Source organism: Schistosoma haematobium, chromosome 7 (assembly GCF_000699445.3).
Source record: "Schistosoma haematobium chromosome 7, whole genome shotgun sequence".
Classification (NCBI taxonomy): Eukaryota; Metazoa; Platyhelminthes; class Trematoda; order Strigeidida; family Schistosomatidae; genus Schistosoma; species Schistosoma haematobium.
The window spans coordinates 824,369-839,935 of record NC_067202.1 but is presented as its reverse complement, the minus strand read 5'-3'; positions in this window follow the sequence as shown (position 1 = coordinate 839,935).

Here is a 15,567-nt window from a genome sequence, read left to right as displayed (position 1 = left end):
ATGAACTGAAATTGAATATCCATGTGAACAAATAACGGATCACATTTTTTAAGTTATATGATCGGGTTCGTATGATTTTAAGCGCAGTCACTGGTGGGTGATACCAACAAGATTTTATGGAATACCAAGCATCTCACTAAAATATAATGATCAATAAATATGTGAGGATTGTAGAGATTGTTTGATTTGAACACAAGTAAGATCATGGACACATATCATCTATTCAAATATTATTTTCTTATGTCATATCACAAGATGATGATATGAGATCTTAATATGCCCCCAAATGCCCTGGTACGGCCGAGGTTGGGGAGATTCCGCTCTCTCTCTCTCGAAATGCTCTCACATGGTCATGCGTATATAGCCTCTGCCAGGGAAGTCCTACTCACTGACTTCTCGTAGCATTATTATTGTTTACGAAATTGAGAGGATGAAAAGCGAATGTCCTCCTCTTTAACCGGGTTGGTGGACATGGAGAATCCACCTAGGGGAGTTGGAAAACCCTGGTTTCAAACCAATGGTGCACATGGGCTCCAGTATCCTGAAGGGACAAATGGCGCATGAACCAAACGTTGGTCACTGGCTACCATGTGACTACATCTCCTTACGTTGCTCCACTTCCTTGTGGATTAGACCTTCAGGTCGAAGGCTCCAGGTGTGGTCTCCTAAGAAAACCACCTGGTTCGGTTTGGACACCTGGGTAGTATCACAGCCCTCACACATGTCAAATGAGATCTCTGTGGCGCATATGTATTTAGTGCCTTGTACCAATATCTTTGTGTTAAAATAAATAATAAATAAATGGATTAATATTAGTTAAGGACACTTGGAAGCTATTACTTTGTAGTATGGAGCTCGGTATTACAAATTTATGTAAACTGTCTTTAAATTAATCAATCCTTTCGATAGACTGGAGGAGTCTAGACATTTCACACCACTGTGCTCACATGATATCTCAAGGTTAAACAGTTGGTAAGATGATGAACAAAACAGTCTACTGTAAACTGATTATGTACCTAGTCAAGGTCTCAGCTAATATTATTGTCTTGATCACAATAAAAGATGTATGTGTGTACCTATCGTTTGTAGACCATTTTAGTTCATTTAACAATCTTAACTTTCTAGTCATTTCTTAATCTCATTGGTATCACTGAATCGGTAAGCGTATGGGAATTGTGTCTGAATTGAACGGTCACAAGAAGTTATATTTCATAAGTTTTTCATTATGATAATTATTGTTTGCTCACCAGAGGTAGGTTTTGAGACGTTTCAGTGAGAGAGGCAGTACCTGGAAAACCTCAATCATATTGAATATCTAACAAATGACACCAGTAATAGGGAATTATACTTGATAAATACCTCCAGTTGACTGAAGTTGGGACTGTGCCTCATTGTGTGAAAATTCCGATAGTTTATTGGGTTTGATCCCCACCTGGATTTAAGTTCGTACCGCTGAGGTGTTCTACATTGATTAAACGGTCATCTATTACTTCATAATTAAATTAAGGTCATAAGTGTGAATATATATTGAAAGATTCATCATGATAAGTACGTTTACAATGAATAAAAACAGGTCTGTATGAAAGCTGAACCCACAAACTTCAAACATTTGAATCATTGTATTCAGAGGGATGTAAGTATGAATTATATTGTATATTTCCACAGATTAACCATAGATTCTTCAAAGAGAAGGAACATATACATTCCAGAAAATGTCAATCCAACGTCTATATGTACGGGTGTATAAAGCCAGTTATATTGAACAGTCGTCAGGATCAAATTTTCTATATCAACTAACTTTTATTACGCAATGATGGACAGTGGCTAGCAGTGGAATCGAGGACGCGCGTTTCGTCCTATTTGGGACTCGTCAGCTGGATGTACCTGCATCTCAGAGTTGATTTTCACACTTTTATTACACTATTGTCAGAAAACTATAATTTAGATATTTCAAGCTTAGAAACCACATGGTACTCTTGAGTATGAAATGTTGAAAGTATATATCAATTTCCTTACGTTTTAAGTGCTAGATTCTCAACTAGAACAATCGGTATGATCATTGGTCCAAAATCCAAAAAATCTTATCATGGTCTTTTGTAACGTCCTTCATGATCATTTACATAAACTTTAGATCCACTCTTTACATATATCAAATTTCGAAAATGTTAATTAAGTATAGATGAGATTCACACTAGAGACGGTATTCAGGGATCAATTTTCTTCCTATTTGCAACTTATCTATTGGGTGTACCTGTTTCTCCATACTGAAGTTATCGTATGTACTCGATCCGACAAACTTCAGCTTTTAATCTCAAGACCTTTGTCTACTGAGTTTAGATAACCATTAATTCATTCAACATCCAAGGAGCGAATGTGTTAACGAAGATTCATTGTGATTAAGTCTTTCATCTCGATAACATGATATTTCAGACGTTTGCTACTAGTAAAAGACAAGTTAAAGAAATGGAAGGTCTGTGGAAATAACTAGATAATTATTAAACTATTCAATTGTACAATTTCACGTTCATTAGAATTTGTTTCAATCACTGTGAATTAAAACCGAAGTATTTAACAGACTATTTCTGAAACAATTCTCTATAAAGAATAACAGTTATGTGCTCACTAGTGACTAGCATCATGAGACAGTTCTCGAAGTTCTAGTGAGAAACTGTGTCCAGTGCAGCCAATCCATGTCAGATAAAGACAGGTATCTACTTCAGTACAATGGAAGATGATCGCGCAATTCTGTGGATTGGTTGAGATTAGACATTAACACCGTTGGGATGCCGGCACATTGGTTTAGAGATTAAGCGTTTGCACACGAGACCAAAGGTCATGGGTTTGAATACCGCAAGCGGGATAGTGGATGCGCACTACTGAGGAATCCTAGAATAGGGTGGAACGGCCTTCCGCTGCTTCCGGGTTTTCCATGGTGATCTAGCTTCAATGGACTCATGATCTCAGCTATTGAAATTACTACAATCTCCATAGAACCCTTTCTGATATTATGTAATTATTAAAAAAAATTTCGAACCAACAAGCTATTAACTATTCGAACTCAGTAGCTTAGTGGATAACGTTTTGATTTTGGAACAAAAGGTGATGGATTCATGTCTTAATAAGAATATTAACATGGGGAAAGAAATATATTCAACTGTCAAGTTTATAGGTTACTCTATTTGCAAGTCGGAAAAAGACCACGCTCATTCGTCGCTATGAATAAAGACTATCCATCTTCTCCAATCCTTAGAAATATACAAACAGACTTCTAAGAGATCACATATTGTTCTTGATTACGATTAGATATTTAGGGTAAGGATTAAAAGGTTAGGCTTTTTGTGTTGTCACTGTGATCTGACTAGCTATCATGCAAAATTACTTACTATGTAGCCAGCCATATATAGATGGAATCATTTCACACAACAATGTAACAGACTCTATTTGAGCAATTCATTCCTGAACTATTGGAACATTAGATTGAAGTTTTTCTAAGCATTAAATGTATCGAGTTAAGATTTAAGAATAGTGTTGATTTGTTTGTTTTATCCAATCAATAGATACAGAATTAAGCATATGATACATCTTGCAATATCATTTTTACTACATGTTGGTGGTTCAGTATTAGCAGTGAGATTAACTGAGGTATTAGGTAGGATTTGGGAACTGGACGCAATCACATCTGACTGGTCTTAATCACTGATTCTGCCAGTCTATAAGAAAGAACAAAAGTCCACTTGTGACAATAATAGAGGAATCAGTTTGACAAATATAGTGTCCAAAATATTAGCTTCAATAATACTTCGACGCCTAACTAAAGCTCGTGAAGAACAGACTAGAGAAAATCAGGTTGGTTTTCGATCTGGACGTGGTTGTATAGATCAGGTTCTAGAACACAGACACACATTCAGACGCCCCACAATGGTAGTATTTCTCGACCTTAAAGCAGCATTCGACTCTGTTGATCGTAAGGTTCTATGGCAGTGTTTCTCACTGAAAGGAGTACCAAAGAAGTACATTAACCTTATAAAGGCTCTCTACTCGAACACAACTGGTAGAGTGAGAGCTTATGGCGAACTGTCATCAGAATTGATTACCTCAAGTGGTGTTCGTCAGGGCTGTCCACTCTCTCCATTCTTGTTCAACTTTGTCATTGACGTACTTTTAGAGATAACACTCTCCTCATCTAAATTTCCAGGGGTTGAACTTCTACCGGGAGGTTCACTTGTTGACTTAGAATATGCTGATGACATCGTTTTATTTAGTGAAGACGCTGACAAAATGCAAAGTCTTCTGACCACTCTAAGCAACAATGCAAGCATGTTCGGGATGCGATTTTCTCCCTCGAAATGCAAAACGTTGCTTCAGGATTGGGTTACATCGACACCCGAACTAGTGGTAGGGAGTGAAGTAATTGAGCGTGTCGATCGCTTCACTTATTTTGGAAGTCTCATCAGCCCTTGTGGTCTGGTGTGTGACGAAATCTCAGCACGGATACAGAAGGCTCGACTAGCTTTTGCCAACTTGCGTCATTTATGGCGTAGGCGAGATATCCGTCTATCAACCAAAGGACGGGTGTACTGTGCAGCAGTTCGTTCCGTCCTACTTTATGGCAGTGAAACATGGCCGGTAAGAGTAGAGGATATTCGTAGGTTACTAGTATTCGGTCATAAATGTCTTGGAAACATTGCTCGTATATCATGGGACCATCGAGTAAGTAACACAGTTGTTAGGAAACGGGTACTAGGTAAGGATGGCAAATCGATTGATGAAGTAGAAAAACTTCACCAGTTGAGATGGCTGGGACACGTGTTACGTATGCCCAACCACCGACTGCCTCGATGTGCGATGTTCAGTGGTATAGGAGTAGGTTGGAAGAAAGCTAGGGGCGGCCAAACCAAAACATGGCACAAGTCCATGAAGTCACTGACAAGTGAACTGAGTCATGTTGATAGGTGTAGACTACCTGGTTGGGGACCGCGAGATGATAGCAACCGATGGTTAGAGACCCTGAATGACATTGCTAAAAATCGTTTGCAATGACGTAGGTGCATACACTCTTAGTGTTCTCCCAAATTCTAATCTCCTGAATCCTCCTTGTCTCTTTTTTCTTTGTTTCCAAATTTATTTCACTGGATTATACTCCTTGAATAACATCTCCAAACCCTAATCTTCACGATTACTGCTTATACTCTTGCTACCTCTACCACTACGGGATTTGAATGGACCACTGCATCTCTGTGCTAATGTGGTGTGGGAACTCGAACTGATGTACGTGCGTACGAAGTTCTACGTTGTTACTGACTGACTGACTGTTGGTGTGACGGGCTTGTTTGAAGGAGATTTTTGGCATGAATGTCAGATCTGTGACTTACAAGTAACTGAGCATCCTGTTGATTGATAGCTGGTTATTGATCGAATCATTTACTGAACTGATTGTGCTTTATAGACCTAATTGTACCTCCTAATTATTGTGTAAACAAAGGATTCTTAAATCAGGACTCCCTCTTCCCTAATTGTGACCGTATACCTCGTAGGAGAACTGTTACACATTACCAATCTCCATACCCCTATACTGATTACTATTGATTTGTTATCTTTCACTGTTATCTGACACACTGAAAACAATTTGTAAATGAGAATTCATCAGATACATCTCATGAACACATTTTCTTATTACCATCCATTCACATATTTGGTTTTAATGATCATTTAGTTGTAAAAGGACACACTTCCCTGTTTTAGAAAGAAGTTACATAATCACAATAATAACAACTAGAAATAACATCTAACGTTATTAAAACACAATAGAAGTAGGTGAAGGTGAACAATTTGTTTAGAATATTGTTTTGAATAACATTGATTCTGGCAAATTGTAAAGCAAACTATGTGGTTTTTCTTTTTCATAAGAACAGAACAGACAAAATGAAATGATTGAATTGATGAGTTGATTAGAGCTAGACCACCTTGGTAAACCTGGAAGCATTGGACGGCCGTCTCATACTAGTATTGGACTCGTCAACAATGAGTATCCACTATTCTGTTCGTAGGGTTTGAACCCAGGTTGTCTAGCTTTAATCGACTCATGAATTCAACTATTAAATTACTACAATCTCCATAAAACCCCCCTTTCTTGTGTTAATCATCATGTACTCACTAGTGACTGTGTTCAAGAGGTAATTGCTAGATTTCTAGTGAGAATCCTTTACCAGTGTATTTCAACCGTGTCTGTAGTCAGGCAGTAACCCACTGAAGATTGTGGTGGACGGTAATCGATTTCATGTATTGGTTGTAGTTAGACATTAACACAGTTTAATGATGGCTCAATGGTCTGGAGATTGAGTGTTCGCACACGAGACCAGCTGTCCTGGTTTCGCGCATCTTTGGTTTAAAATCATGGATGAGCAATGTTGAGATGACCCATTCTAGGATCAAACAACCGTTTAGTGCTTACAGCCTTTTAATGGTGGTCTAGCTTCAATCGACTCATGAATTCAACCAGTAGAATTGCTACACTCTCCACAAAACCCCTTCCTGATAAAATCAAATAAATTGATTAGATGAACAAATGTTAAGAAAAAAATATGGCGAGACTGTAATCTATGAATGAACCAATCACTTATAAGATAAATGGTCTTGGATTTTGGCGTTTCAGCTAATGTCAGTTCGTGATGAAAAAACCCTAAATTTAATTCCTAACCTTAATCATCAACTGTAAATCATAATCTTTATTCTTCACACACGTTTATAACTCTTATTTAGCCTTAGCAATTAGATAAACATTTCAAGGTTATTTTAATGTTGCTGAGAGGTCGTTCATAAATTATGGTTTCACTAAAAGTATTTCTGTTACAATCATAAAGAATAAAAGGAATTGTGGTCAAGGTCATTCACTACATTTATTGAATATTGGAAAGTGTTTAATCTTTCAAGAAAATATTTATTTAAACACATAAACATTGATACAATAAAGCACCAAATAGATATACGCAACATAAATCATACGATTTGTTTGAGGGCTGGGATACTGCCTGAGTGCCTAAACCGAACCAGGTGGATTTCTTAGGGGGGCCACACCCGGAGCTTTTAACCTAAAGATCTAATCCACAAAGAAGTGGATCAATCCCATGGTAGCCGGTAACCAACGATTCGCTCAAACGCTATTCGTTCCTCCAGGATACTAGAGTTGATGTGCACAATTGGTTTGTAATCATTGTTTTCCAAATCCCCTAGGTTGACTCTCCGTGTCCATTGTCTATTGGTGATTGAGGATTATTAACAGAAGTGGATATTTATAAAAATGATTTTTATGATAAATACATATAAATTGTATTATTGAAGTTGATTTTTTGTTGTTAACTTTATTCTTCAAAGAATAATCTCGGTTGAAGTACTATTGAGAATCATGGAATACTTGAGATGTGTTTCATCCCAAAGTTTGAGACTCTTCAACAATGCTTATCTATCAACACGCCGCTAATACATTCATATCTCGTGAAAAATACTTACCCATTAACATTAGTTGTATGGTGTACAGTTTTAGTCAATTTGTGGTATAGTTCAACGATCATGCAATACAATCGATAACAACTAATTTTCCGAATTCCATTAGTCACTACTTCTTACTAGAAATTCAAGAACATCTTTCAATAAATGACGAGTGGTTTGACTATCATAGATTATTTGCAGAATAGATTGATTTAATTTGTAGGTTAGATTTGACTTTGAATTCTTGAGATCGATCCCCGATTGGATTGTTTATGTGCACTGCTGGGGAGTCTCATGCTGTAACGAAACTGATATCTCGTACTGTCCGATTTTCAATGATTACTCAAATCAAATCAATCTGTGCTGAATTTCATCTACAAATGATACTAATCTTCATAAAACCTCTTTAATCATGCTAATAGAATTTTCTCTGAAGCATCAGAAACGCGCTCATACAATTCACGAGATGTTGAGATGTTTGAAAGAAGGTAAAAAGTAGATCAAACGGTCCAATTAGGGTTGTGAAGACTACAAAAATGATGAAATGTCTAGATGACTGTCAATTTTGTTGTATGAAGTATATACAGAATATGAGCGATTCTTTTCCATTTTTCAATCACCGTCCAAAATGTTGATTAATCTACTGAATTTCAGAGAATTATCTGAATACATGATTCCAGTAAAGCACATTAGAGATTAAGAAAACTTTATGAAATTAATGGCTATCTAAACAGTTTGACATCTGAGAACTTTCATAGATATTTTTGAACAGATGAAATGATCCAAGTGCATTGTCACAAATGGAAGTCAATTTCGATATGAACAATTTCAATGATTGAGATCATGAATCAACTGAAGTTAGATCACCATGGAAACCTTAGGCATCTATTCAACTATTAAACAAAACATCAGTTTTTGTGCTGCTGAGTTAGATCTTATCAGCAACATTACGTGAAATTTTTGACTTTGAAACAGATATTTCAGCGGACATAATCGACTATGTACAATGATTAAAACGGCAGATGGAATCTATTGAATCCATCAAATCATGAACACATAAAACAAGATCATTCATACTTAAAGATTTAGACAAATGCACTAAAAAATACAGTGGACAGCTCCGAACCAATTAGATGATTTGGACTTCGCAGATGATCTAGCCCTCCTATCGCATACACACGAACAAATGCAGATAAAGACAGGTAGTGTAGCAGCAGTCTCTGGATCAGTAGGCCTCAACATACACAAGGGGAAAACCAAGATCGCCAAATACAACATGGAGAACACCAACTCAGTCATACTTGATGGAGAAACTCTAGAAGGTGTGGAATCTTTCACTCACCTAGGAAGCATCACCGATGAACAAGGAGGATCTCATGCAGACGTAAAGATGAGGATTGACAAAGCAAGAGCTGCACTCCTACAATTAAAGAACATATGGAACTCAAACAACTTTCAACCAATATCAAATTCACAATCTTCAATACGAACGTCAAGGCAGTTCTACTATACGGAGCTGAAAATTGGAGAACCAGCATAAAGAAGGTACAATTATTTATAAATAGTTGTCTACACAAGATACTCAATATCTATTGGTCGGATATCATCAGTAACAGCCTACTGTGGGAGAGAACAAACGAGCTTTCAGCTGAAGAAGAAATTAGGAAAAGACGATGGAAATGGATAGGCCATACATTACAAAAATCACCAAACTACACCACGAGACAAGCCCTGACTTGGAATCCTGAATGGAATGGGAAAAGTGGAAGGCCAAAGAACATATTACATTGGGAAATAGAATCAGATATGAAAAGGATGAATAACAACTGGAAGGGGTTGGAAAGGATAGCCCAGTACAGGGTTTGATGGAGAATGCTGGTGGGTGGCCTATAGTCCTCCACGAAGGGTAACAGGCGTAAGTAACTAACTAAGTAAGTAATTCCAATTCCTTACTCTAATTTATAATCACATGTTGACCTTAGTGGGTGGTTAATAATGTTCAAGGTCACCTCATCATCGCTCAAGGTTATCCATAAATGCTAGTCTCCTTTATAACTATAACCCTAACAGTCAAATGAATTAATCCCACCCTTCCTATACTTTCCTAAGTTAAAAGTGACTTTGTTTATGTTTACCAAAAAAAAAATAGGGAAATTAATCTCCAAGTCATTAATGTCGATTTTGTTTTACTTCAGTTGTTGCCAAGTTAACATTTTTTAAAATTATTATGTAACATGGAAACATAAATTTTTCTTCTTCATGAAATCAATAAATCATGTTTTTATAAAGTGTAAAAAAGAAACGCCTAACATCATTCAATGATCTCTCTCTCTCTCTTTCTCTCGCTTTCTGTCTTTGTTATAGTGTATACCAATCGAAAAACCATTTTGTCTTAAAATGAATCCCTATTTGATCTCTTTATAAGGACAGTTAGAAAACCGTTAAATGAAGTATTATTAGTGTTTTTCTATTGTTTTATAGAAGGTAATATTAATAATGATTTTTCTTTTGTAGAAAAAGAAAGGGTATTGATGATAGATTTTTAGAAGAAAAATCTATTTTTTTTTGTTGTTGCATGAATGACAACAAGTGATTGATAAGTCATTTCAGTTGATTTTAAGCATGTACTAACGTCATGGCATAATCACCTACATCGCATCCAAATGTTATGGTACGACTGAGAGTGGAGAGAGTCAGCTCTCACATGGCCATGCGTATACAATCAGTGAAACAAAGTCCTACTTACTTACTTCTTGCTGCAGGGATGTTCTTTATGTTATTGAGAGGACGAAAAGTGAATGTCCCACGCTTTAAGCAGGTTGATAGGTATGGTGTATTTATCTGGAGAGCGGCTGGAAAACCCCGATTCCAAATCAATACTGCACATGGGCTCCAGGATCTTGAGCGAACAAATGACGTGTGAACCTATTGCTGGTCACCGACTACCATGAGACTGCATCTGTTTACGTTACCTCACTACCTTGTGCATCAGATATTTAGGTCGAAAGCACAGGGTGTGGCCATCTAGAAAAAACCACGTGCTTCAGTTTGTGTACCCGTGCAGTATTTCAGCCCGCACACAAATCGAATGATTTATTTGGCGCATATCTATTCAGTGCCCTCTTGTACCAATGTTTATGTGTTTTATTAGAGAATAAATAAATAAATATGTATCAGTACAGGGTGGTGAAGATGATTAAGTTTTTGACTGTGATCATGAACTGATTGATGTTAGAACATCACTGAAAACCTGAAAGCATTGGACGGCCGTTTCGTCCTATTGTGGGACTCCTTTGCAGTACACGTCCATGATACCGCTCGCGGGATTGGTTGAGGTTATATATTAACACCGTTGGATGCCAACTCAGTAGTCTAGAGGTTAAGCATTGGCACACGAAACCGAAGGTCCTGGGTTCGGGTCCCATGTGCGGGGTTGTGAATACACACCGCTAATGAATCTCATACTAGGACGGAACGGCCGTCCAGTGCTTCCAGGCTTTCCCTGGTAGTCTAGCTTCAATTGACTCATGATCTGAACCATTAACATTTTGAGATTTATTCATTCAAGATTTTCACAGCAATATCTCTTTTAAAATCAAGTTTAAAGGGTTACGCTTCAAATCTCTAAACAGTTTATGACGTGATCTCTTCCTATTCTTCTACAGATTCGTATGTTTTTAATGTAACATGAAAACAAATTCACTTGATATCGTTTACTTGAATCTTCCCATAGATGTTTAGGACTGCGATTTATCAGTTTCATGTTGGCATATGTGCATATTGTTCTCATTGCCTCACATCATAATCATTATAAGTAAAGATGAATAGTGGCTAGCAAAGAAATCCAGGACGCGCGTTTCGTTCTGTTTGGGACTCGTCAGTTAGATGTACCTGCATCTCAAAGTTGATGTTCACTCTGGGACTCGAACCCAGTACCATTCGCTTCAAATAGGTGATAGGTGAAGATCATAGATGAGGTGGTACTATCAAAACATTTGATATTATCCTTGGTATATTTAATGAACATTAATTAAGTAAAACATTCAAAGATATTTCTGGTGTATTATGTACATAGAGCTATGTCTCCGTTGAATTTGGAAATATCTAATAGATTAACAGTTTGTTTAATCCTTGAAGAATAAATGATGATCCAGAGTAAGATATTCTCTTCATATACTTATCTCTATATGGTTACAATTATAAATTAAAATTAATCATTTGGATGAAATATGAACATTTATGTCATGAATTGATATCATTTATATCTAAAGATTGAGAATTAGGAAGTACTAGAGAGGTATTTAGTCCTGTTATTGAAATTTATCCACGACCCCATCAAAGGTTGAATGAACTCTACATTTGTTAACGGTAGTCTGCACAAAATCCACAAGTCATTTGATTCCCACAATCACAAATAAAAGAACTTCTTAGTAGTCTCATTTGTTGTAACCGCTCAATGATCAGGTTTTCTCTACAATCTTATGTGAACCGGTCGTACATGAACGAACCTCAAATACTGAAATTAGCGCCATAACCTTGAAACCTCTGAAACGCTTCTGATTGGTTAGTCTATAAATTCTAATCTTGTCAATATATATCGATTGAAATGAATGAGATCAACAAATAAATATTGAAGATTTCGAAACTTACCGTTACAAACCGGTCAGAAATTCAATATTCATATTGATGAATAATGATCATGGTAAACTGTTCTCTATCTATGATTAGTATTATCATTATTATTACTATGACTATATAAACTGTAATGTATTGTATTGTATTTGATCATGTATAAACAATCATTTATTAGGCTAAAACATGTTTATACATGAATATAATATGGAATGTGTATCATCATCATGTATATTGGTTCGGTTATATTAAGTAGGGCATCATTGATAGATTGACCGTAATTGATAATAATCACATAATAGTCATATAAATATGAACAATATTCTTATATTTGAATCTAGTCCATATTAACTGGTCATAGTGACTAATGAATATTACACTAAAGAAACATCAGTTAGTTATTGAATAGAATGAACTTTCATTTTGTATCTATCCAATTCATCTTATGAATAGAATAAACATTTTGTGAAATGTTGATCATTTCTTATATGAAAGAATAAAATAAACATATTCTCATTGAAAGGCTATATAGTTTGTCATACATACATTTGGTTACTATGATAATCTATCTTATAAGACTAGAGTTTTACATCACGGAATGACCTTAGTTATACAATTGTACCGGTAAATAAATGCCCAAAATCAATAGCTCTGTAAGTCTTCGACATTGGATGCTGACCATATTAGTTTTAATAGACTCACCTTTAGATGAAGGTGCTCGATCATGCATCTGCACCAAGTCACAAGTGGGAACACTGTGCTCAACTTCTTCTGCAATTGCTAGGCAGGTTAGATCAGTCGATTATCGATATATTGATAGCCTACCAAATATATCTTCGAACCTTCTTGCTTCTGACTTTTGATTTCACTGGGTGGGCACGATTCATAGTAGAAGGTTGTTAAACTCCAAATACCTGTGGTATCTTCACAATCATTGAAAAATAGGAAGCATCGAACATTTGCTTAGTCTTAGTGTGAGAATCCTTAAAAAGGAGTCGAAACCAGAACCGTTAAGGTATAATAAAAGTGTTTAGCCTTCAGACTATTAGGGTGACATCTGATAATTTCCATTCCTAACTTCCGTCAATTCGCGATACTGATTAATCAATAGGTTCTAACCCAAATCCTTCCAGTGTTAAAATGATCGAATAAATAGACATTATGAAATAAAAACAGGGGCTGACAAACAGGACTTCGAATTTCATGGAGAACATCGGTCTCGTCTAGGCCGTAATTAGACCTTAATGACGAGTACCGAATCGACCTAAAGTCAAGGTGTAGAACTTCCTGTTAATTGGTTTCAATTAATTAAAATCAAACGAATCGCTCTATGAAATTCATTTTGTTAAATGAGTTGATTTAAGCTAGATCACCATGAAAAGCCTGGAAGCACTGGACGGCCGTTTCGTCCTAGTGTGGAACTCCTCAACAGTGCACATTCACGATCCTGCACGCAGGACTTGAACCGAGTACCTATCGGTCTCCCACGCGAACGTTTAACCTCTAGGCCACTGAGCTGGCCGCAGTCCAACGGTGTTCATGTCTAACTTCAATCAATCCATGATATTACGCGACCATCCACCATTGTCTTCATTGAGTAACTCACTCACAACAGACACAATTGAATTCCATCGGTCACAGCTTCTTATCAGAACTTCAGGAAATAAATCTTGAAGCTAGTCACTAGTGGGCACATTAATATAAAGAACATATTTTCTCTTGCATTACAGATTAGTTTATATCACTGACTTTAACTTTCCAGCCTTAAAACATTATTCAACAACGAATAATCGTTTCTTCCTAGCATAGGACTCATCAGTTGTACGTGCCCACTATCACAAATAAGAGTATTCTAATGGTAAGAAAGAAATTTCTAAGTTATTAAGGCATAATTCAATTATTCACAATCCGAAAATTCAGTTTCTATAATATATAGGACCATAATCATAAACTGCTTATGGCGAGACTATAATTTATGGACAAACCAATCAGATATAAGATAACATGTCTCGGATTTTGGCACGAAATTCACTCATCCATTTGGCAGTATAGAATTTTGGCATTATAGCTGATGTCAGTTTGTGATGAAAACCCCGAAATCTAATTCCTCGACATAACCATCAACTACAATTCAATCCTCATTTGCCCCTAGTTATTCGGCGGATACTTTCAAGATCAGTTTAGAGCCACTCGAAGGTTGTCCATATCTTATAGTCTCACCCTACTTATTATTGCCAAGAATAACATAATCATCATTATGATGCATTGGTTTAGAATACCTACATAACACTGAAGAGTTTTCTTATCTAATTTACACAAAACCTTATCAATTGTTGATTGATTAATTTAAAAGAAATGAATAAAGAATCAGTTAGGTGTGTTTAATTATACAAATTCTCTCTATAGAATGAAACTTTATTGAGGTCAATGATGTGAGAGAAAAGTTTCGATGAAATACACACACACACACACATTCACACATACATACTTAAGTGTAACAATGAATGAATATGGTACATACCTAGGTGCATGAACTAAGACCACAATCTAATCAATACATGGTCTAGTTCATGTTTGTGTATAATTGATAAATGTGATTATGTTGGTATAATCATGATAGTTGAAGGTGAATTTCTTTTTAAATGAATGTTTATTGAAGGTAGATAGAACTTTATAATGTACTGGATGGTTTCATTTTACGTTTTGGGTACCGGTTCATGTAACACTTGAATAATAAAATAAAATGCTATTCTCACTAGTAAAAGTGATTGAAACATTTATTTCTTGAATATCTGGTTAGAGAGCTTTATTCTGTAGATTTATCTTTTGTAAAGACTAATTGAATATCACATCATAGATTCGTTCGCTGTAAAGACCGGTGTCAGGCTAGGTTGTTTACTCTCCCTCTTTCTCATTCTTCTGGTGAACGACTGGAGTACAAAGACGTCAACATCTGGGGGGGGGGGAAGCACGAGATACAGTTGGACAATGAAGACTTCGCAGATGATCGGGCTTCTCTATCGCACACGCAACAAAAAATGCAGGAGAAGACCAGTGTAGCGGCAGCCCCCAAAACAGTAGGTCTCAACATACACAAAGAGAAAAGCAAGATTCTCCGATACAACACAACATTCACCAATCAAATCACATCTGACAGAGAAGCATTGGAGGATGTAAAAACCTTTACATATCTGGGCAGCATCATTGATGAGCACGGTCTATGATGAATTCGTCAGTTATGTGTATCTCTATTTCAGTATTGATATTCTTATCAAGTACCTGATACTTCTGAGTCCAGATAGTCACTAACTTATTCGATGGATTTAAAATTAAGGGTTTGTTTATTTTCCTGTTGTATTGTATGATACTGATGTCAATAGATATAAGTAGTATGTATCATCGATCGAAAGTGAAATACCTGACAGTAGAAAGTTAGGAAGATGGAAGAAA